Source organism: Protopterus annectens, chromosome 7.part1 (assembly GCF_019279795.1).
Source record: "Protopterus annectens isolate FY-2018-M chromosome 7.part1, PAN1.0, whole genome shotgun sequence".
NCBI lineage: Eukaryota > Metazoa > Chordata > Ceratodontiformes > Protopteridae > Protopterus > Protopterus annectens.
In genome coordinates, this window is record NC_056740.1 from 91,509,725 (window position 1) to 91,534,098 (window position 24,374).

Below are 24,374 nucleotides of genomic sequence, written 5' to 3' on the forward strand. Positions count from 1 at the left end.
GAATCAAATGGGAGAACTTCTTGCTGTGAGGCAACAACGCTACCGTTGCACCACCGCTGCTTAACAGTTTAAAAAGAAAAATCCATGCATATTTATTGTGGTTTTAGTTTAAAAAGTTTATATTTTAGTAAATGGCCTTTTTTTCAGAATGCCTCATTGGCTACATGTTTTAAGCCAGTTATTCACGATATTTTTTGGTAATTAAGCATGATGGATTGGAGGAACATACTTATGGGAACATGGGATACATTTTGTAAATTGCACACAATTCCAAAAATCTTGGATATGCCTTTGTTTACAACACAGCATTCTTAGTTGCTGAGGCCCTTTTTCAGCCAAAGTGCTGAAAATTGCATTTTAGTTAAATGGAGGTTGGCTGAATCTCCTACTTTGTATAAATAATTTCTTTGAGCAGTTTGTTGTAAAGGTACTTATTGATCTTGTTATTTGGCATGCACTGGAAGCAATATGACGGTTTTGAAAAAACGTGACTCCATAACACTATGAACATTAGGTCACTTTTATCTAAAAATGTGGCATTATTAGTGAGGACAATATCTATAACACATTTCACCTGTATCATTTTCAAAGTTGCAATTCCCTTTTCTCTTAGAAATTCACTTTATTAAATACAACTTTTATAGCTTTGTGTTAAAAAAAAAAACAAAAAAAAACAATCTTGTTCTAGACTAGTTTTTGTGGCAGTCTGTTCAGATTAAAAAGTCTGTTTGCGCAATTGGAAATACAACTTGGCAGGCTGTTCAGAAAGCTCAGCTTACACTCAGTAATGCAGGGATTTGCAGATGTTGCTGGAAATGGGACTTTGAAACCTAAATTACAAGGAAACCATATACTGCCTTTTATCTGCAAAACCATTTTCCCACTTATAGCAGCAGCGTCCCTTACTGGGTCCAAAACAAAAGCTGTAATGCTTCTCCTTTGAGCAACCTTGCATCTCAAAAATATAGCCTGAATCAGTGGGGTATTCATCTCATATCAAGATGCTTCAGAGGCAGCACCTTAGCTTTCTAAAACACTTGGTCGAAATTTAGAAATATTTTTCTAATAAAATATCTGACATTTTTTCAGTCTTCACGTTTTTCCATAGGACAGTGCAGCTTAAATAAGGTCTGTCACGTGAAAAAATAGGGCAGATGATAACTTTAAGCTATACCAATACTATCTAATAAAGTCAGCAAAATGTGACAGCCATACATCTGTTTCAATCATTATTAGCTTGAAATCACCACAGAAGGTACAAAAGGTATATGTACCAACTGATAAATTAAACTTTACTTCAACTTCTAATGCTGCAAGGCACACCACCATGAACATTAGGCAGGTACACCTGTGTTGCTTACTCCTTTCACATGTAAATAGTAGATTATGAGCTTATGTCTGACCATAATCAACTTGTAGTGCACACAGCACCACAATTACAATCTGCAATCTGAAAAAAGATAAACTTATTAAATGCTTCCCTAGTGTGAAACCTGATCTTAACAGTGTTAAGGGTGTTTAAAAAAACTTGATAAGGATACCCCAAAGCAGTTTCAGCTGGTAAATAATGGTGACAGAAGGTAAAACAGCTTTTAAAACCTGTTATAAATTCACTCTGACAAAAACAAAAACAGAAACTGTAGCAAAATGAAGGGTTTTAGCAGCTGTTAAAAGTTGTTTTATCTTCTTATAGGTTCATAGGTGTTTACTAGGCTAACAACCACAGGAGCCTTTTTAAGCCTAACTACGCATCCCAAATCTCTGACAAGTTCTGCTACCCTTGATAAGTGTAAGCATGGGCCTGGGAGATGAACCATTTACAGGTTGCCTGTGTCCATTAGAAACATAGGTGCCAAACCAGGGATGTATTTCCTGTTCCCCATCCAATTGTCCAGGTTGCACTTGAATTGGGTTAGGGAGGAACTCTGTTTCACATGGATGGGGAGCCTGTTCCAGAGATGGGGTAGTCTCTGGGATACATACCTGTCCCTCTAGCAGGTCCTCTTTTTATCACTGGCAAGATTTAAGTTTTTAGAATGGGTAAGTCTGGTGCTGTTTGTTTTCTGGATATGCAGGAGGTCCATCAAAGTGGGGTTTGACAAGGTCCTGTATGTCAGGCATAGATCTCCTCTCAAAAGCCTGCAGGAGACAGAATACAGGGATAGAATCTTGAGGTAGTTTGCATAGGACATTTTACTTAAGCCCTGTATTCTTTTAGTGAGGAACTTCTCTGGACACTCCAACTGTTGGATATGTCTGGTTAGGTACATACCAAAGGGGGCATTGTACTCAATAACAGGTCTGATGAATGCCAAATACAGTTGAACAATGACTTCCATGGACTTAGATGCCATACCTTTGTTTATAAGTTGTGCAACACATAAGGATTTCCTCACTACTGCAGACACATGATGGTCAAAGGCTAAATTATATCTATGTGTGTCCCTAAGTCCCTGTCTACTGGGTCAACTCTAAGTGGTGTGTTGTAAATAGGACAGTTACCAGGGATGGATGACTTCCTGAAGGACACTGTTATGCATTGCTTGGCATTTAGTTTTAGTTCATGGCTCTGACACCAGTGGTTTGTGTCAGCCTCAGCTGGGAACATTTGTGTCAGTGTGACATTCAATGACAACTCCTAATTTGCAATCATCTGCAAATTTATTCAGCCAGAGACCACTGACACTGGCCTTGACTTCAGAGAAGTAAATGCCAAAAAGGAGTAGTCCAAGGACTAATCCCTGAGGGACTCCACTTGTGACTGGTCTCTTTGTAGAGGTGGACTCCCCAGTTCTAACTTAATGGGTCCTGTCTGTGAGCCAGTTGGCTATCCACCGGGTGACATACGGGTTTGTACCTAACCTTTTGAGTTTGTCAACAATGCTTGAGTGGGGTATTCTGTCAAATGCCTTGGCTAGGTCAAGGTAGCCAGTGCAAACCATTTTGCCCACATCCATTGCTTTGATGCCCTTCTCAAAGAAGTCCACCAGGCTGAGTAGGCATGATCCGCCCTTGATGAAACCAAACTGGGTTGGGTCCAGTGTCTGGAGGTTTACTATATCACTATTGATCATTTCCACGATAATTATTTCCATGGCTTTATATATAAGACTAGTGAGACTTATGAGTCTGTAGTTTCCAGTGTCTGTAGATGGTCCACCTTTTTGCAGAGGGATAACTGTTGCCATTCTCCATTCATGCGTCACAAAGCCTGTTTGGAGGCTAGAGTTAAATAGCAATTCTAGAGTCCATGATAGGTTATGTTTCATGCTATTTAGAAGGCATCCTGGGATATTGTCTGGGTCCATTGATGCAGTGTTCTTGGCCTTAGAGAGAGAGCATTAAGGACCTGGTCCCTAGTGATAGCAGGGGAATTACATTAGATGGTATTTTCTGAGGGAAGGTTCAGGGGTGAGAGGGCTAAAGTTGGAGCTGAATTTATTGGCCAGTAGGTTTGCTATATTTTCTGACTCAGTGTAAGTGGCTCAATTTACAATGAGCTCTGCACACAAATGTGTACTGCCTTTGAGGTTGTGGACATAGCTAAAGAATGCCTTGTGGTTGTCCTTGGCCTGTGAGGTCAGATTCACCTCAAATTTGGGACTATTTGTCCTCTGAGATGTTTGTTTAGTTTGATGAGTGTGCTTTTATCCTGCTGGGTGCTGCACCTCCTAATTTTTGACATTATTTTCTTCCTTCTATTATGCAGCCTATTGATGTTGTGATTCCACCAGGGGGGCTTGCTTTTTAGTTAGTTCTGCACTTCCTGGTGGGTACAGCTGCCTCTATGCAGCTATTAACATACTTGTACAGGGTTTCTGTGAAAAGTTCTGCATGGGCAGTAAACACTGTTATAGCCTGCTGCACGTCTCAATCGAGTCTAATTATGCAGAAAGCCAATGATTTTGACATATATTTATGCCCTATCCCTCATAAAAATGTCTGATTTTCTGGTAAATCATTGAATAACAGTCAGCCAATAATGGAGGACATTACATTTCCATAGTTATTGTTTACAAAATGCAAGTTGATTGAAAATAAATGTCCCTGATTTTGATCATGTTCCTCTCATTAGTTTGGATTTGTTCAGAATTCTTAAATAAAAATGTTGAGAGGTATGTTGCCATCTTTTACAGTGCTTGCTTTCAAAACCAGTTCAACACTTCCTAGACTTTCATCTGTAATTGGTTGTACATGCAGTGGATAAAGCTTCACTCACAACAAAGAATCATGATCGAGTCTCTCTGATCATATTCCTTATTTTCTATTCTTGACATGGATGCCACGATTCACCTCCGAAGCTTCATGCTACAGGTGAATTTCTTGGCATCCATGTCTTGAGCAGGTAATAAACTGGTTATGATCAGAGACCCGATAATAATTCTCTGTGTTATGGATTTGAGACTTGAATGTCAAGAAATTTACCACAAGAGCTTTGCCTTACTCTGCTCTTGAGGTAAGTTTTGTCATCTACAGTGGATATAAAAAGTGTGCACACCCCTGTTAATATGCCAGGTTTTTGTGATATAAAAAATGAGACCACAATAAATAATTTCAAAACATTTCCCACCTTTAATGTGACCTATAACCTGTACAATTCAATTGAAAAACAAACAAATCTGTTAGGGGAAAAATATAAAAAATACAAAACGTACAATAAGCTGGTTACATAAGTGTGCACACCCTTAAACTGATACTTTGTTGAAGCAACTTTTGATGTAATTACAGCATAATTACAGGTTATAGGTCACATTAAAGGTGGGAAAAGTTTTGAAATGATTTATTGTGATCTCATTTTTTATATCACAAAAACTGGCATTTTAACAGGGGTATGTACACTTTTTGTATCCACTGTATGTTGAGAATATGAGCAGGTTCTGATTGGTGAGACTTGATCATAATTCTTTCTAGTACACGAATTTTAAGCTTTCGTAATGTACTACTAGTTACAGAAAAAATGTACAGGAACATGAGGTGTTTTATAATTTTGAAAGTTGTAATACACTTGAGCTATGACTCACAGAGGGCGACCAGAAGTGGAACATATCCTTGATCCTGCAAAATGCTATAATATGCTTCATGCTACCAACATATAAAGATGTGTGTCAATCAGAAATGTTTTACAGCTTTTAGCCATTTTAACATCTCATGGCTGTTCTGTGGTGGGTATAGTTTATACTTTACTGTACCAACATATAAAGATGTGTGTCAATCAGAAATGTTTTACAGCTTTTAGCCATTTTAACGTCTCATGGCTGTTCTGTGGTGGCTATCGTTTATACTTTACTGTGACACTAGAGCTTAACAGTGTTGGAAGGTATTTAACAAAATTGCAAAGGAATTAAAACCACACTGCTTGGTTACTGAAATGTAACATCTGTAAATAAGATGATGGGCAAAGTGTATTGCTGGAGGTCTGGCAGTTACAAATACTGGCTACAGAAACATCAAGGGCTGGAGTCATCTTACGACAGAGGAAGAAATTGCACATTTCTTTTACTGAAGGCAGAGCATGGAGTAAGTGGTCAGGACATTGTTGAGAATCACCTGTGCTGCTGCTCTGTACTCTAGGATGAGTTGTCAAGTTCACAATCCCATCTGTGCCTAATAGGCCAAACTACTTTTCCCATTTTTATACATGTACTCAGGGTGTTGCATCAACTGTTGCTACCTCTCTCGATTCGGTACCACTCTAATATCTTCTTTAGCTATAATGCCTGACAGTTACAGGTCTTCTCTGACCCAAACCATCCATTTCTTGGCTGAACATCCTAACCTCTTCTCATCTTCTTTACGTCTCTGCCAGATGATCTTCACCACATTGTCTTCTGCTTTCTTGCTCCTGTAACCGAACCACCATAATCTGTTCTCCTTCACTTTCTCAGCAATTAGAGCTACTTTGTCATCTTCTCTGATATTTTCATTTCTTTATCTGTCCATAGTGTGTACTCTGCTACATATCACAATCTCTTCAGCTCCATCACCTTAGGTTTCTGCAACTGTTCCCATTTACTGGCCAGGTTTCTGTTTAAAAAAAAAGAAGTTGCACCACTGCTTTATACGGGTCTATATTAGAAAAACAAAAACTGTAAACCGCGAATGCTCAAGAGTGAAAATGCCGGGAATTGAAAGTGGGATTGTGGGGTCATGTTACATTCAGGAGTGGGATATTTGCCCTTTCCTCACTGTAGTGTGACCTTGGAGTTAGAATATATAGTTAGCGGGGGGTGTGGCGGGGCGTAGCCCCCCACAATAGCAACTTCAATCACCAGCATTTTTGCTCATGTGAGCGTTTGCAGTTTAGGGTTTTCGTTCTTCTAATATAGACCCGCTTACATCTTACTTTTCAGCTTCTTTGGCATTCTTCTGTCTTATGCTTCCACTGACACTCTGTGCCAGCTGGCTACTGATTCTCGCATTCTAGATTTGACCTCCTCATTCAGACTTCACTTCACTTCAAACACCCCCTCCCAGATACTTGAAGCTGTTAACCTGTTTCACGGTTTCCCTTTTAACTTAAATTTCTGCTCTTTCTTAACTCTCCCATTTGCTGCCTTGACAAAAGCTTTGTTTCTACCCATTTTTATTCAATTTGCCCTTGGTTTTATATTCTAATTCCTATCACTTGCTGAAGCTCCTGTTTGAAGTCTGCTTGTAGTGCCACATCATCTGCATACACCAGCTTTGCTGTTCTGTCCCCTCCGACCTGCTTGCTAATGTTGTCCATCAGCAGGATGAACAGCAGTGGGCTTAGTGTTGAACCCTGATGCATACCCACTCCCACTGGGAATTCCTCCTTGAGCTCAAACACCATTCATACTTGTACACAGCCTTCACTAATTCTATCAATACTTCTGGGACTTTGATCCATCCCAGAACTGCCCAAATCAGCTTTCTTAGGACCTTGTCATACGCTTTCTCAAAGTCTAGAAATGCCCAGTTGGACTCTCACTGCCAGCTTATTCAAACTGTAAACATCAGGTTTGTTATGCTTTATCTGATCTGAACTAAAACAGACCATCTCTGCTTTCTGCAACTCTGGCTGTGGTAAGATTATGCTCAACAATGTTTTAAGGTTGAATGTAACTTTGCTACAAATATGCAACATAAATAAGGAATAAGATAAAGCTTGCTTAAATGCAGAAACAGAATTCAGTAATATGTGATTAGCATCCATACTAAATGACTGTGGCTTAAAAAAATAAGGAACTTGCTTATGAGTGTATTACACACACATCAAAAAAGCTGACTTCTTACAGACATGACAAGAATGCAATTTGCTTTCTTTAAAGAACTGACAACAGGACATGTTTTTCTAAGAAAGTTTAAAAATGTGCTTTTCTAATCCACAAGGTGTTTCCTTGAAGACAGTTTACTTATCAGCATTTGCACAAGAACAGATGTGTCAGCATTTGCGTCATCAAGGCAGTATCTTTCCAAAACCAAGAGGTGTGTGTTTAACTAAAAATATAAATAAAGTCTGTATTAAATTTAGTTATGTTAGGGGTATGGTAGGGGCACATTTTGTCCTAAGGTAAATGTTACATCTCTCACATCATCTGTACTATATGAGAAGTAAAGCAGAACATTTTCTGAAGCTGTAACAGAAGTACGTGTGGTTTATTATAAAAAGTTATTGGTTACTGCTCTTAAAGACAGGTGCTGCAAAGTATATTCTCTCATCAGTGTATATTCTGCAAGTTTCTGTATGCAACAGACTGTGAATGCAACTATAACTAGACTTTGATTTCAGCAGAATCCAGCCAGCAAGACTGAGTGTCTTAAGAAGACTTTACATCCATCACAGTATGCATCAGAGTAACAGCACAGTGCTTTGAGCACATTAAAATTAATTTTTCAATGGCGAGCCAGCCAGGAGTCGAACCTACCTGCATTTGAACCTAAAATCTGCATTTAAACACAAAGAGAATGATGGTAAGCCCTGCAGAGGGTTACTTCAGTCAAATTGCAGTAACTAACATTTGTACGTATGTGTAAATCCTAAATAGAAGTATTGCAGTTTATGCAGCTTGCAACAGTAAAGTTTTTTAGACGTCTACATCCAGAGTGAAACTGAAGATCAAGTTGCAGTGTCATAAATTCTCCAAGAAAAGGTGAATATCTACTTACACAGCAGTCCGCTGCCTGTTGTGCTTCACCAATTTCTCAAGTGACTTTGAAAAAAATTTCCAACCATGAGCAACAACAGCCTGATCACCTATTTTCTTGCTAACTGGTAAGACTTTTTTTTTCTGTCACATTTTTCAGTGTGGATGCTATTAGACAGTTTGCATATTATTAGACAGCTTAGATATTAGACAGTTTGGATGTTATTAGACAGTATGGATATTTTCAGACATAATTCAAGGAAATGTAAACCAAGCTTTAGTAAATTGCAATGTTGGTATACACAGCACATTAGTAAATGTAAAACCTTAGTAGGGCAGGTTGATAGTAAGGCATTATGCAAATGTATTACAATATTTGACTAGTATCTCAAAGAAAACCATGTGGGGTATGACAAATGTTTATTGTGTGATTCAGATGTTAAACAGTTATGTCCTGTCACCACTTGTAAAAGGTTAATCTCAGAGTTACAACAGGAGTCAAATCAGTTACTGACAGGACCTCTAGTGCATTTTGTTACAAAATAATGTAATAAACTTCTAAGAGACAGACACAATGAGTTCAGGAAACTTAGACAAGTTATACAAACATTTTTCAAAAGTGAATAGGAGTTTCAGATTCAGCAGAACAAGTTCATGTGACATATCAGGAAGACCATGAGGAAACTCTTCAACAGCAGTTACAAGATGAAGAAAATAGATTAGCTAAACTGACAGAGACTGACTTCCTACATACACTGGGAAAGAGCAGGAAACTACAGCTGATCTGTACAAAAGAGATATATTTTATAATATGTTTGTGTTTTGAAAATGGTTAAGCATACATGGTAGGATGGTAAAATACAAATCATTCTGAAATGTTTAAAACTTCCATTCAATTAAAGAAAGATATTTATCAGTACTACAGTAGAGCAGAGTGTATGACTGCCATTCTCATAGCATAGTCAAAAGGTAAACAAAACAGTTCTAGTGTATAAAAATTAAATAAAAATAGTTAATAAGAGTAAAGATTTAAAGTCACAACACTGACATGCTTGTATAAAGATTTAAAGTCACAAGACTGACATGCATGTATTTTCTTTTTATACAATGCACAAGAATAACAGGCAGACAACAGCAAATATAAATAATGTAAATATAAACATGTCTTAGTTAAGCTAATATCTATTTATTTTTTACAATTTTTTATAATTGTATAGTAACACCACACCAAACAGTTAAAGTTCTGAATTTTAAAAAGAAATAAAATCACGGATGGTATTAGTCAAATGAATGTCAGAACAGTTAAATAAATAAATAGAAAATACTGAGATCAAAAGTTAAAAAATATGTAAGCTAATTGTAAAATAATGTTTAGTTTGCATAGTTATACAAATCGCAAATATAATACTAAGTGTTTTATAACTGCATTTTACTAACAGATGATTAAAGTAAAAATGCTAAAAGGGTTATCTGAAATGTGAGCTCAGACCTTCCTAGACTGGATGAATAGTTACAGGAAATGTTGAAAAGATAACATAAAAAACAAGACTGCCAGACAAGTAGCTTGAGTTTTTCTAAAAACTTATTGCTATTAAAACATAATTGTTAAAATGTTCACATGCAATATTATTTGGTAATTGTAATAAAATATCACAATTCTGCATATATGTCTCTGTTAAAAGTAAAAAAAACCCTTAGTTACATCAAGTATAGCCAGCAGATGGGTTATAGTATACATACAGTTCAAATAAAGTATACAGGAGGGTACAAATAACTACTACTAGTAGAAGTAGACAGCAAAGGCAACAGAAAAGAAAACAGCCAAAAATAATCAACTCAGACAAAGGTCTACAGTTTAATAACCTAATAAAGCAAATGTATAACCAAAGTGTTGGGCTGACATACCTTATAAAGCAAATAAACAATAGTGCAATACTACAGGAAGAGGGGTACTTTCTCAGTTTTACACTGACTGTGTGAGCAGTATTGCAAAAGGGTATAAAATAAAGCTACAGGAAGAAATATCTCATTCCTTCTTGACAATACTCTTTCAGGGGGGAGGGAAAAACAGGTATTAGTGCATTATGGCTTAAAATTGCTTTATTAAAGCTATAAAAGAGAAAGTAAAGATATGTAAAAAATTGAAAAAGAATGGTCACTAATTTTAATATGATTTTGGCAAGAAAATGTTGGTATGCAAAAAGCATAGTTGCTTCTGGTGGCAATTTCACTAGATACTTCTAAAGAGACAAGAATTTTCCAAGATTTTGCTTGATGTTAATGTTACTAAATTTGTAGATTGGACTATGTACAAATACAAAATAATCTAGTACAAATGAAATTAATGTCTAGTAACAAATATGTGTGAAAAAACATGTTTTAAAAAAATTGGGTCCAGGATAGCTGCTAGATTGAAATGCATGAATAGCAAACAGTCTGTGTAAATACATACTGTACAGGATACATTGTAACAAGTTCAAAAATAATTTGTCAAGTTGTAATTTTATTACTAATTGTAATTTTATCATTGTTTTTTAGACCACCATTTTATCTGTACTAGTATTGGTCACCCCAGTTAGAGGACAATTATATTAAAATATTGTATTCATACATCTAATGGACTAATATGTATATAACATTCTTTAGTATATACATCATGTTTTTTTTAAATCCTCAAGTATTAAATATACTGAAATAATTGCATTCAAATATTTATTATCTAAGCCCAGTTCAGTACTTTATGTTCACTTCACTATCAACCAAGATGTTAATGGGCAGTTCAGAGATATGACCACAATGTTATGGTTAAAATGACATTGAAACTGTATATTTTCAGCAGTGTATAAATGCTTGGAGTAGCACATAGTTTTTGCCTCTTACAGATATTAGTCTATCTCTAATCTTTTGATATAAAATAATCAATAAAAGTAAAGAGTTAATTCAACAGGTGCAAAGAGTTAATAAAAGAGTACTAAGTCATAAATTAAATTCTGTGATTACAAAAGAATAAATTAATCAAGTTAAAAAAAATTAAAATTAAAGCAGACAGCTCATAACTGATGAAATATTTTCACAAAATGGTCTGTAAAAGAAAAAGTTGTTAAATACATTCAGTTTTAGTAGTAATACATGATATAATTGTATTAACTATGTACAATTGCATTTTGACTTGTGTATCAAAAGAAGACTAAAGATTTTGTTTCTTAATGTGTTTTCTATAAAAAATAAAAAGAGGGAATTGTAAGATTATGCTCAACAATGTTTTAAGGTTGAATGTAACTTTGCTACAAATATGCAACATAAATAAGGAATAAGATAAAGCTTGCTTAAATGCAGAAACAGAGTTTAGTAACATATGATTATCATCCATACTAAATGACTGTGGCTTAAAAAATAAGGAACTTGCTTATGAGTGATTACACACACATCAAGAAAGCTGACTTCTTACAGACACGACAAGAATGTAATTTGCTTTCTTTAAAGAACTGACAACAGGACATGTTTTTCTAAGAAAGTTTAAAAATGTGCTTTTCTAATCCACAAGGCGTTTCCTTGAAGACAGTTTACTTATCAGCATTTGCACAAGAACAGATGTGTCAGCATTTGCGTCATCAAGGCAATATCTTTCCAAAACCAAGAGGGTGTGTGTTTAACCAAAAATATATATAAAGTCTGTATTAAATTTAGTTATGTTAGGGGTATGGTAGGGACACATTTTGTCCTGAGGTAAATGTTATATCTCTCACATCATCTGTACTATATGAGAAGTAAAGTAGAACATTTTCTGAAGCTGTAACAGAAGTACGTGTGGTTTATTATAAAAAGTTATTGGTCACTGCTCTTAAAGACAGGTGCTGCAAAGTATATTCTCTCATCAGTGTATATTCTGCAAGTTTCTGTATGCAACAGAGTGTGAATGCAACTATAACCAGACTTTGATTTCAGTAGAATCCAGCCAGCAAGACTGAGTGTCTTAAGAAGACTTCAAATCCATCACAGTAAGCATCAGAGTAATAGCACACTGCTTTGAGTACCTTAAAATGAATTTTTCAGATATTATATTAATATATCCAAAACCCTCTCAAAAACTTTCACTCAATATGACAAAAGTTTGATTACTGCCCACAGTTGTGAATGCCCTCTCTGTTCCTATAAACCAGTAATGTGGGATACATCATTTTTGTCATGCTGTGATGATTACCCTCAGGAGCTATTTCTCCCTTGACTCACCGAACAACTTGACCAGATCTGCAATGCCTTCAAAATGGCTGTGTTCCCTGTCTTCATTTTCCTTAGTGCTATACTTATTTCTTCTGTGGTGGTTTCTTCTTCCTTTTTCATCAAAGGCTATACATGGAGCAGTAGAGCTTCTGTGGTGTTTTCTCCCTTCAAAAGCTGCTGAAAGTTCTCCTTCCATCTGCCTTTTATGTCTTCTGGACGGGTGAGCAGATTGCTGCTGGCATCCCTTCTGAATGGTGTTGAATGACTATCTTTATCTTTCTGTTTTTGTCTTAAAACCTGATAGAGTTTCTTTGTGCCATCTTCTGGAAGTACTCTTTCCATCTGCCTTTCACATCCCCTAGACTGTTGAACAGATTGCTGCTGGCAGCCCTTATGAATGGTGTCTGATGACTATCTTTATCTTTCTGTCTTTGTCTTGCAACCTGATAGAATTTCTTTGTGCCAACTTCTAAGTCACTTTCCAGTAGCTGGTGTGGCTTTCCCTGATGACTTGCTCTTTGACACTTCAGCTGCTCTACTACCTTGATAGACAACCAGCATTCCTAGCTAGCCATGTCTGTCGTTGTTATCTTCCACTTACTTCCGTGCTCCTCCTTTCTTTTGATAATTTCCTGAGACTTCCGCAATCCACCACCAGCTTTTCTTATGTACCTTATTTCCATGTTTGACTTGATATTTGTTTGAGAGTTTTTACAGTCATTGTTTTAGGATGCTGCCATTCTTCAGCTCACCCTATTTCCTCTTCTTTCAAATTTTGTTTGTATAAAGTTATATTTGAATAAAGAAACGTTAGTGCTTGACACACCTACACCCATCAATAGAGCATGCATCCAGTCTGACTGAGATAGTTGCAACTTGATTTGTCTAATTAAGAGCAGTTTCAATGTCTTTAAACATGTATACTAAAAGATTTTTAGAAAATAATGGAAAAGGCTCATAAACAGATAAAAAGTTAATATGTTTAAGGGAATATGGAAAAGAAAATGTATGAGATAGGAAAGAGCAGACTTTCACAATATTTAAATATTTGGAGATGGTTCTTGGACAACATCATTTCATACGGATGCATAATGAGTATACAATGTCCACTTTTGTGGAATATTGTGGACATTGGCCTTTTGTAAAACATAACATAACCAAAAGATATGTCCCCTGTGCATGTTATCATTAAGGTACAGAGATCCATGATACATTACTCTTTAAAGAAATGTGTTACCGAAAGCTTACTCCTTTGCCCATCCAGAAGAATAACCCAATATCTCAACTCATGAGTGTAAAGTGAACATGCATACAGTGGATATAAAAACTTTACACACCCCTGTTAAAATGCCATTTTTTGTGATATAAAAAAATGAGACCACAATAAAACATTTCAAAACTTTTCCCACCTTTAATGTGACCTATAACCTGTACAATTCAACTGAAAAACAAATCTGCTAGGGGAAAAATATAAAAAATAAAAAAACGTACAATAAGCTATTTGCATTAAGTGTGCTCACCCTTAAACTAATACTTTGTTGAAGCACCTTTTGATTTAATTACAGCATTCAGTCTTGTTGGGTACACACCTGCCATCAATTAAAGAGACTCTGGTTAACCCAAAATAAAGTTCAGCGGTGCTAGTAGGATTTTCTTGACATTTACTCAGTTGCCTGTTACAGCAAAAGCCATGGTTCACCAACAGATTACAAAGCATCAAAGGGATCTCATTGTTGAAAGGTATCAGCCAGGAGAAGGGTATAAAAAAATTTCCACAGCATTGCATATACCATGGAACACAGTGAAGACAGTAATCAAAAAATGGAGAAAATATGGGACAACAGTGACATTGCAAAGAACTGGATGTCCCTCCAAAATTGATGAAAGGACAAGATGAAAACTGGTCAAGGAGGCTGCCAAGAGACCTACAGCAACACTGAAGGAGCTGCAGGAATTTCTGCCAAGTACTTGTTGTGTACTACATGTGACAACAATCTCCTGTATTCTCCATATGTCTGGGCTATGAGGTAGGTTGCAAGACAGAAGCCTTTTCTTACACAGAAAAACATCCAGGCCTGGCTAGAATTTGCAAAACAATACATCAAGGCTCCCAAAAGCTTGTGGGAAAATATGTTATGGTCTGATGAAACCAAGGTTGAACTTTTTGGCTACAATTCCAAAAGGTACATTTGGCGCAAAAACACTTTATATCACCAAAAGAACACCATCCCCACGGTGAAGCATGGTGGTGGCAGTATCATGCTTTGGGGTTGTTTTCTTCAGCTGTAACTGGGGCTGTAGTCAAGGTGGAGGGAATTATGAACAGTTCCAAATACCAGTCACTTTTGGCCCAAAACCTTCAGGTGTCTGCTAGAAAACTGAAGATGAAGAGAAATTTCACCTTTCAACACGACAATGACCCCAAGCATACATCCAGATCAACAAAAGAATGGCTTCACCAGGAAAAAATTAAAGTTTTGGAATGGCCTAGCCAGTGCACACACCTAAATCCATTAGAAAATCTGGTGGGTGACCTGAGGAGGGCTGTGCACAAGAGATGCCCTCTCAATCTGACAGATTTGGGATGCTTTTGCATGGAAGAGTGGGCAAATATTGCCAAGTCAAGATGTGTCATGCTGGTAAGACTCTCACCCAAGAAGACTGCATGCTGTAATTAAATCAAAAAGTTCTTCAACAAAGTATTAGTTTAAGGGTGTGCACACTTTTGCAACCAAATTTGTGTACGCTTTTTATTTTTTTATATTTTTCCCCTAACAGATTTGTTTCTTTTTCAATTGAATTGTACAGGTTATAGGTCACATTAAAGGTGGGAAAAGTTTTGAAATGATTTATTGTCGTCTCATTTTTTTTTATATCACAACAACCTGGCATTTTAACAGGGGTGTGTAAACTTTTCATATCAACTGTATATCGAACAGAAAGGTCTTGAAGAATAGAATAAAATGCATTGCATCCCCTTAATAATCACTATTATGTAGGCATTTTGAAAAATATTTCTCTGATGTTTGCAGAGAGAGAAATTAAATGACCTTATGTTTAAATGACTTTAAATTAGCAATGACCCATCTAGAAGTTTCAGTTGATCAGCCAACAGTTATTAGTGCTTAAACTTAGGCATTACACAAGCAACAAAATACAAAAACAGATTCAAAAACACCAACTACAGTAGAAGAGAAAAGTAGAAATTGCCAATACTAAGTAAAATAAAAATGATGAAATTCCAAGATAAGTTCATATTTACGAAAAACAGTTTAGATTTGTTGATGCATATAGTTCACTCATATATATTGTGAAATAGTATATTACTAAACACTGGAATGTGTTGCAATTATTGCCAGACTTAGAACATTACATTATAACTGTCTGTGGTTCTCTTAAGGAAATAGCCTGTATGATTAACAAGTCAAGATTTACAAACAAATTAGGTCAGAAAATAACCTGATGTATGTATTAAAAGGAATTATTTGGGGGTATGTAATCAGTAACACTCTCTAGTATTTTTAACTATGCACATATGTGGGACTTTTTATGAATTAAAAAACAGAATCACTGAAGATTTTTACTTTCAAAAGTGAAAAGTTCAACATTTTGGTGAGGGGTAATTGTTTTTACTCAAACTACAAATTATTATGTTGGAATATATGGAACAAAGCTCCTTCCTTGGGGATTGCAGGTGAAACCATACTCCAAAGATGGGCCTTAAAGGTCACCATATGGTTCATGGATATATACTAGGCTAATAACCACCACAACCTTTATAAGTTTAGCTGTGCAACCCAACACAACTGTGTCCCTATGTATCATGGGCCTTTATTAGGAAGGGGTAGGATGGGATATGTTAGGAAGTTGTTAAAGGTTATGGGAGTATTAGCTTGGGCATAGTTACTATCTGCCTCTGTCCATGGGGGCCAAGACATGGGGTGAATTTCTGATTTCCCATCCAATGGTCAAAGTTATGCTTAAATATGGTTAGGGATGGATTCTGCTTCACATTGATGGGGATCCTGTTACAGACCATGGGGATCCTCTGAGACACATTTTTGTTAACATGTCCAATTTACATTGCAAGAAAAATTTAAATTCTTGGATCTAGTGGTTCTGATGATGCTCATTTTGCGGACATACAAAAGACCCATCAGAACTGGAACTGAGGATGCTTTGTATGTCAGGCATAGATCACCCTTCAGTACCTTACGTAGTAGAGAGTTGATTATCCAAACTAATTGGCACCTAGGGTTGTTTGGATAATCAAACATATAATTGAATTGGATTAAAAAACATCCAACATCTTTTTTTTTTTTTTTTCTGCACACAGGAATTAAATTGTTAACCATTCATTGATTTCAATGGACAATAAAGAATATTTTTCACAAATATGCTGGCTATAAGCTCAAAAAACAAGCTCAAGCAAATACGTATAATATTTATATATTCAGACCTTTTGATTTTTCCTACTCGAACACTCTGGAAGGCTGTTTCTGATAATTGATGTTTCTGATAATCAACTCGCTACTGTAGAAGACTTAGGCAATGTGTACAGGAAAATGTGTTTAAACCCAGGATTCTCCTAGTAAGGAACCTTTCTGGGTATTCCAGTTGTTGCATATGTCTAGTCAGCTAGATATTGAAGGGGGGCATTATACTCCATCATGGGTCTGATAAAGCTCAAATAAAATGGCACTATGACTTCCTTGGACCTGGAATGCCATGCCCTTACTTATAATTTGGGGAACATAGAATGATTTTCTTACTACCTTGACCACATGTTGGTCAAATGCCAAACTATGTTCTATATATTTTTCCAGATCCATAACTACAGGGTCCTCTTAGGGGTGTCTTATCAATGGAGCCATTTCCCTAAAAGGTACTAGAATGCATTTCTTGGCATTGAGTTTTAATTCATGACTTTGGCACCAGTTATTTGTCTGTGTTAAAACCTCTTGGTAAGATGTTTGTGTCATTAGGGGAACTCTATGATAGCTCCCCAATATTCGGTCATTTGTGAACATGGTCAGCCAAAAACCCTTAACATTAGTCTTTACCTCCAAGAAGTTGATGCCAAGTAGGTGCAGTCCCAGCATGGAACCCTGAGGTATCCCACCGGTGACTAGTTTCTTAGTGGGGGTGGTCTCACCAGTCCTGACTTCTTGGGTCCTGCCTGTGAGCCAGCTGGCAATCCACAAAGTTATGCAGGGGGTTATGCCCAGTTTGGGAAGTTTGTCAACTATACCCAAGTACAGGAAAGTATGCAATTATAGCTCCTAACTTACCTGTCATGCAATCATATTTCTTAGCTGATGCAGACACTGTGATGCTATACTAATCATACAGTAGCAGTCATTCAGACACCCATAACATGCTATACTAATCATACAGTAGCAGTCATTCAGACACCCATAACATGCAATAATTCTCCTTATGTAGCTCTTCACACATTATTGTCTTCATTGTGACTGTGATGGTGTGTCCTGTTTAGTTTCACTTCTGCATGTCAGTGGTATATCACACTGATCAGGAAGCCCACTTTCTCTCTCTCTCTCTTTGTTGGTTTGTCTGCAGATCATCAGGAGGATAGAAGAAAGACTAAATGATTTCTAAACAGTCCAGGTGAGAGAGAAGGCTGGCAGAGACGCGGGTAGCTATAAAGAGTGAGGCACAGGGTTTCTGAGTCCTCAGAGAAGCAGCCAGTAGCATAAGGTGGCATTTAAAAGGCATAAGGACAGAGGACTGGAACTCTGAATAGCCCACTGGGGGTGGGGAGGGGGTGGAGTGGCATATGGTTTTAACTAGATAAGTAAGAGGAGAACAGAATAGCTTAATGGGCTTTAGATAACATAGGAGGCAGTGAAATCTAGCAGGGGTCCAGCAGCGAGAGGAGCACAAAGGTTCTTGTTGCGTTAGGACATGTTCATTAGTAAAGGGTCATATTTAGAAGCCAACAAAATAAGCAGAGGGCTGTGAATTATGCAATAACAGAGATGGGTTGTCTAGCACAGCCAGTAGCAGATGAACAGTTTTTAAAAGTGGTCAAAAGGATGAAGTGGCTTGAAGTAGCTTGGGTGACAGGAAGAGTAGCAAACCAGCAAAAAGCTAGCAGAGAAGGAGCACTGAACTTCTTAGTGTTCAGGGTGACAGTGGCATCATGGAACAATTTATCCCTGAGCACCATAGTGTATATTAACTTAGGGTACAAGATAGTGTGAGGGAAAAGGCAGGTTAGACCAGAGTATTACAGAATAGTAATTAACAGTGGCAAGAGAGAAACTTGGCTGGAGTAACATATCAGGATATACAGGAAGTCAAATCAGAAAGCAACAAAATAGACTAGAGGTAAGGTCTTAGTAGGGGAAGGAGCAATTCAACAAAATAAGGTAGATTTAAGAGCAGGTTACGCAGATAGAAACAAACGGAAGTTGAGAATGATGATGACACAGGAGATGGGCATCTAAGCAACACAAACGAGAGACAGTGTGTGTGTTGTGCGGTTCTAACTCTAGGAACTTTGGGAGTAGTCATAGATATCAGGTTTTCAGTAGTCTGGGAGAGCAAAACTGAAAGATTTGGGTGCAGTACAGGGCATCTGGTGGGCTTTTTAGGCAGAAGGGGCAAATAAGGACTGGAGAGGAAGGGACTAAGTGTGACAGAGAGGAAAGGGTGGGAATGTTCCAAGACCATAAGCATGAGAAAGGAGAGGATCAGGCTGGTAGAATGTGGTAAGGAACAAGAGACTTCAAAAGTGAGGCTGAGTATGGGGAGGTGAGCAGCTATTTTGCAGGGGCAGGCTTCCTCTCAAATCCCTGGAGATTTGCTGTTGAAGCAAAGGAAAGATATCACGTTAGCTTGAAAGATGAGTTCAGAAAGTGGGTAGGAATGCAAAGGCAATTTAAGTACAAGAAGAAACTTAGTAAAAAAAAGGAAGAAAAAGCTACAAGAACAGAGAAGGCAACACAAAATGACAACAGAGTGACAAGACATAGGATGGAATAAATAAATCCAGTACAATGGTGATTGGAAGGGACCCAGAGCATTGCAAAAATATTACAGAAGATATGGAAGACATATGAGGAAACGGCAGGAAATGCAGGGAGCAAACCGATAACAGAAACACAGAAGGTATAGAAAGGTAGGGAGAATGGTGAAAGAGTGTATTCAAGCAGATGAAGAGTAAATAAAGGCATATAAAGGAAAATACATTCAATAAACCAAAGAAAAGAAAGAGAGGAAGAAGAGAATAGGAGACAGAGAGATAGGGGAAGGGCAAGAGAGGGCACATGACAGAAGGACAACAGAATGAGATAACAGCATTAGGATAACGTTCAGCAGTGCTACAGACCTGGAGAAGATGGCTGATATGAAAACACACGTAGATTACGGAATAAGGAAAATGTAACTGGAATAGCAAAAACCTGCATCAGTGATTACCGGGACATGCTGATACCAAGACACAGGGTATTCAGGAAAGACAGTCTAGGCAAGTGTGGAGGAGGATTATCAGCCTACTTATGGGATGGGTTAAAAGAGGTGATATAAGATGAGGAGCTCAAGCAAAGCACATGAAGAAAGGAATAAATGGGAGAGCAGGAAGAAGAATAGGAGTTTGAGGACTTAACAAGCAGGCTTCTTAGGAATAAAGATGGATGACACAAAGGGAGAAAACTGGTGTAGCGAAACACGCTATATAGAACACCAATAACAAAGGAGGACAGGCCAGTCAAAGAATACATAAAGGGCAGGGGACAGTGAGTGTTTCTTCCAAAAAGACAGAAGTATCTCCGCATCAAAGGCAGAGACAGAAAAACTGGGAGCATCAGCTATGACCAGGAAAGAGAAACTCGTCTGTCTTATTCTTTGCATGTGTGTTGGGGGGGGGTACGATATGGCTCAAACAGCTAGTAGTGACCATGCAACAGTACTCTTATAATGGGTACTGCAAATGGGTCAAAAGTGTCAGCAAAGGCCAGGCCTTGGGTCTATAGGGAAGCAGACTACAGACAGGCAGAGGCTCATAACAAGAGAGTTGGGTTAGTGGTTTGAGAAGAAGGAAAGGGAGAAACAACAATAAACACAAAAGTTAATCTGTAAAAGGAATAATTGGGGTTATGAATGTTGATGAAAGCAAAAAAAGGAGAAAAAAAGCAACTGTGACTCATTAGTGAGGTGAGAGCAACTATGAAGGAAAAGAAGGTAGGGAAAATTGTAAAAAAGGGGATTAATGATGATATGGGGAAGCTAATAAAGCAACAAGTAATTTACAAAGGTGGAAGGAATGCTAGCAGCAGTAAGATAGGAAAGAAGACTTTCTTCAGATACATAACAGAAAAGGAACAAGATGAGACTGGCAGACTACCTTGGAGAGGTGTTCAAAAGCATAAAGAAAAGAAATTACAGTAAAATATTTATTTCACAATAGTGTTTACAGCATCACACTGGAAGGGCAAGATAAACAAAAGGGACAGGATGGACAGGTGGTTACATAAAAGACGATGTAGAAAAGGCACTGAAGAGGATGAAGGAGGGTAAGGCAGAAAGACGAGATGAAATCCTGTCATGGACTCTAAAAACAGTCATTATATAGAAACTTTGAGAAATTTCAACATATCTCACAGAGGTGGGATGGTCCTCCATCAGACTGCAGACAAACAGTAATATAAAGTCTGCAGAGAAGAGTAAGGAGAAGCCCAAAAACTAGGGACCAATTAGTCTGGTAAGTCAAAATGGTGGAGATTTTGCTGAGCTCAAGGCTTACATGGCTCATGGACCAAAACAGGTTGCTCATTGAGTTCCAGAATGGAGATGCTCATCCCTGTTTAACTAAGATGATGCATTTCTATGAATGGATTATGAGGGAGGTAGACGAAGGAAACACTGAATGCAAGCTCTCTCATTTTCAGCAAAGACATTGACTCAGTCCCATGCCAAACTCTGCTTATCAACATGAAGGGGATAATGAGTGGGCAGTAAAAAGTCTGCATTTTTTATTTTTTGCTTATTTCCTCATTAACCAGGTAAACAGTCTAAGCCCAGGGGGATCTTCTCATGAGTGACCAAGGAAACAACAGACTGGTTAAGTGATATGCTTAGAGCCAGTGGGCAGACCAAGGAAACAACAGACTGGTTAAGTGATATGCTTAGAGCCAGTGGGCAGACCAAGGAAACAACAGACTGGTTAAGTGATATACTTAGAGTCAGTGGGCAGATCAAGGAAACAGCAGACTGGTTAAGTGATATGCTTAGAGCCAGTGGGCAGAGCAAGGAAAAAACAGACTGGTTAAGTGATATGTTTAGAGCCAGTGGGCAGACCAAGGAAACAACAGACTGGTTAAGTGATATGCTTAGAGCCAGTGGGCAGACCAAGGAAACAACAGACTGGTTAAGTGATATTCTTAGAGCCAGTGGGCAGACCAAGGAAACAACAGACTGGTTAAGTGATATGCTTAGAGCCAGTGGGCAGACCAAGGAAACAACAGACTGGTTAAGTGATATGCTTAGAGCCAGTGGGCAGACCAAGGAAACAACAGACTGGTTAAGTGATATGCTTAGAGCCAGTGGGCAGACCAAGGAAACAACAGACTGGTTAAATGATATGCTTAGAGCCAGTGGGCAGACCAAGGAAACAACAGACTGGTTAAGTGATATGCTTAGAGCCAGTGGGCAGACCAAGGAAACAACAGACTGGTTAAGTGATATGCTTAGAGCCAGTGGGCAGAGCAAGGAAAAAACAGACTGGTTAAGTGATATGCTTAGAGCCAGTGGGCAGACCAAGGAAACAACAGACTGGTTAAGTGATATGCTTAGAGCCAGTGGGCAGACCAAGGAAACAACAGACTGGTTAAGTGATATTCTTAGAGCCAGTGGGCAGACCAAGGAAACAACAGACTGGTTAAGTGATATGCTTAGAGCCAGTGGGCAGACCAAGGAAACAACAGACTGGTTAAGTGATATGCTTAGAGCCAGTGGGCAGACCAAGGAAACAACAGCCTGGTTAAGTGATATGCTTAGAGCCAGTGGGCAGACCAAGGAAACAACAGCCTGGTTAAATGATATGCTTAGAGCCAGTGGGCAGACCAAGGAAACAACAGACTGGTTAAGTGATATGCTTAGAGCCAGTGGGCAGACCAAGGAAACAACAGACTGGTTAAGTGATATGCTTAGAGCCAGTGGGCAGACCAAGGAAACAACAGACTGGTTAAGTGATATGCTTAGAGCCAGTGGGCAGACCAAGGAAACAACAGACTGGTTAAGTGATATGCTTAGAGCCAGTGGGCAGACCAAGGAAACAACAGACTGGTTAAGTGATATGCTTAGAGCCAGTGGGCAGACCAAGGAAACAGCAGACTGGTTAAGTGATATGCTTAGAGCCAGTGGGCAGACCAAGGAAACAGCAGACTGGTTAAGTGATATGCTTAGAGCCAGTGGGCAGATACAGAAGAAAAGAATGAAACCCAAGTTTAGTGGAGGAAGCTCATTAGCAGTTTACAGCCAATGGGCTAACCTGTTATACAGATACACATGTACATAGGAAGAAAAGTGATTAGAAAATCAAACAAAAGCTATTAGACAACAAAAGAAGTGTGCAGGTCAGAAAGTGAAATTGTTCTTCAGGAATGGACAGGTCTGGACCCCGGACCAAAGTGTTTAGCTTGAACTTCTCACAGGACATGAAAGACTGGATCAGTTTGCAGATATCAAGTTTGTCAGGGTCATGATGGAAAAGAGGACAACCAAGGGTAATGAGGCCTCAACTTAACTTCAATTATTCTGAGGAGCTGAGCCTGAATAAAGATAAAGCAAGGGAGAATACACAAGTAAAAAAAAAAAAACAGGAATGAAACCTCCAAGAGACCCGAGGCTGCTTTTATGGAAACTTAATTCACCAGGTGCAATCTGAAAGGGTATAATGATGGTAATCAAGTTGGTAGGTGGATGTAGGAATAGAACGGTGTCCTTTTACCTGCTACAAATAATGGCTTAGTTGGCATATTTTGTTCAGTTTTGGAGGCCTTAAAGAGAAAGTGAAGTTATGATGTTATAAAAGGTGGATAGGTAGGAAAGCAAGATGGTAAGGGGAGAATGAATGCATGCTGTACTCAATCATTTTTAATTCAAAGAAGAGGAACGTTTGGAATGTAATATGATATATAAAGCAAACGTGCACATATGGGGAGATCACATGGCAAAAGGAAGATAAGAGGGCATGACATGAGAAAGTACTTTTTTTTTTAACAGGGAGTGGTTGACATGCTCAGCCAGTGACCAGAATGGATACTGGAGGCTGTTAAATCAATTGGGAACTCTTTGATGGCTGAGATGGTAAGTAGTGGAGACTCTAAGGGTAGCATTAATAAGTAGGAAGAAAAGTTACACACAAAGTGTCTATTTACTTACTAGTTTAGGTTATTTTATGCTGCCTAAACAGTTTTGCAGATATCATATTTCAGTCTTTTCTTGGTATTCGGTCAGGACAGACTTAACATTAACACCTGATCCTGATGTACCTGCCTTATGTATATAGCTAGCCAACAATGTTTGTAATCTGTAATCAGTATTATCATTGTATACTTGTTTTACATTGTTAGGTTTTTTTTTTTTGTGTATTTGAAAATGTTTTTATTCTTGTAATTTGCATATATTTTGTAACTCTGGAGCTTTTCTCCCCGGGTCTCCACCGAAAAAGGGCCTTGGCCCAGATGGACGAACCCGGTCAACAAATGTCAAATAAATAAATAAATAATCTGTCAGTGTCACTGGACATGAGTAAAGTGTCCGTTTTTTGCCGATATAAGACTGCATTTGGGATTTCAGAAAATTTCAAATTTTATTGTAATTACTATAAACTCTTGGCAACTGACACAGCAATGTGATTGCTGATTTATGCCTATGATCATCATGTCAGTTTCATGGATACTGGCAAACAAGGTTGATTGGGTAACCTTAGTACTATTGCTACAAGGTAGTTTAACAATAACTGTCATTTACTGCAGTCCCTCTGACTGCCAATGCTCAGCCCATTCGTTTTTCAAAGCG

The 24,374-nt window shown here is 38.0% G+C and overlaps 1 protein-coding gene across 2 annotated transcripts in view; it reads right to left on the reverse strand.

Moving 5' to 3' along the window:
* Positions 1–24,374, reverse strand: part of MYO1E (myosin IE) — a 1,655,775-nt gene that overhangs the window by 365,237 nt on the left and 1,266,164 nt on the right. The gene's annotated exons all lie outside the window — the stretch shown is intronic.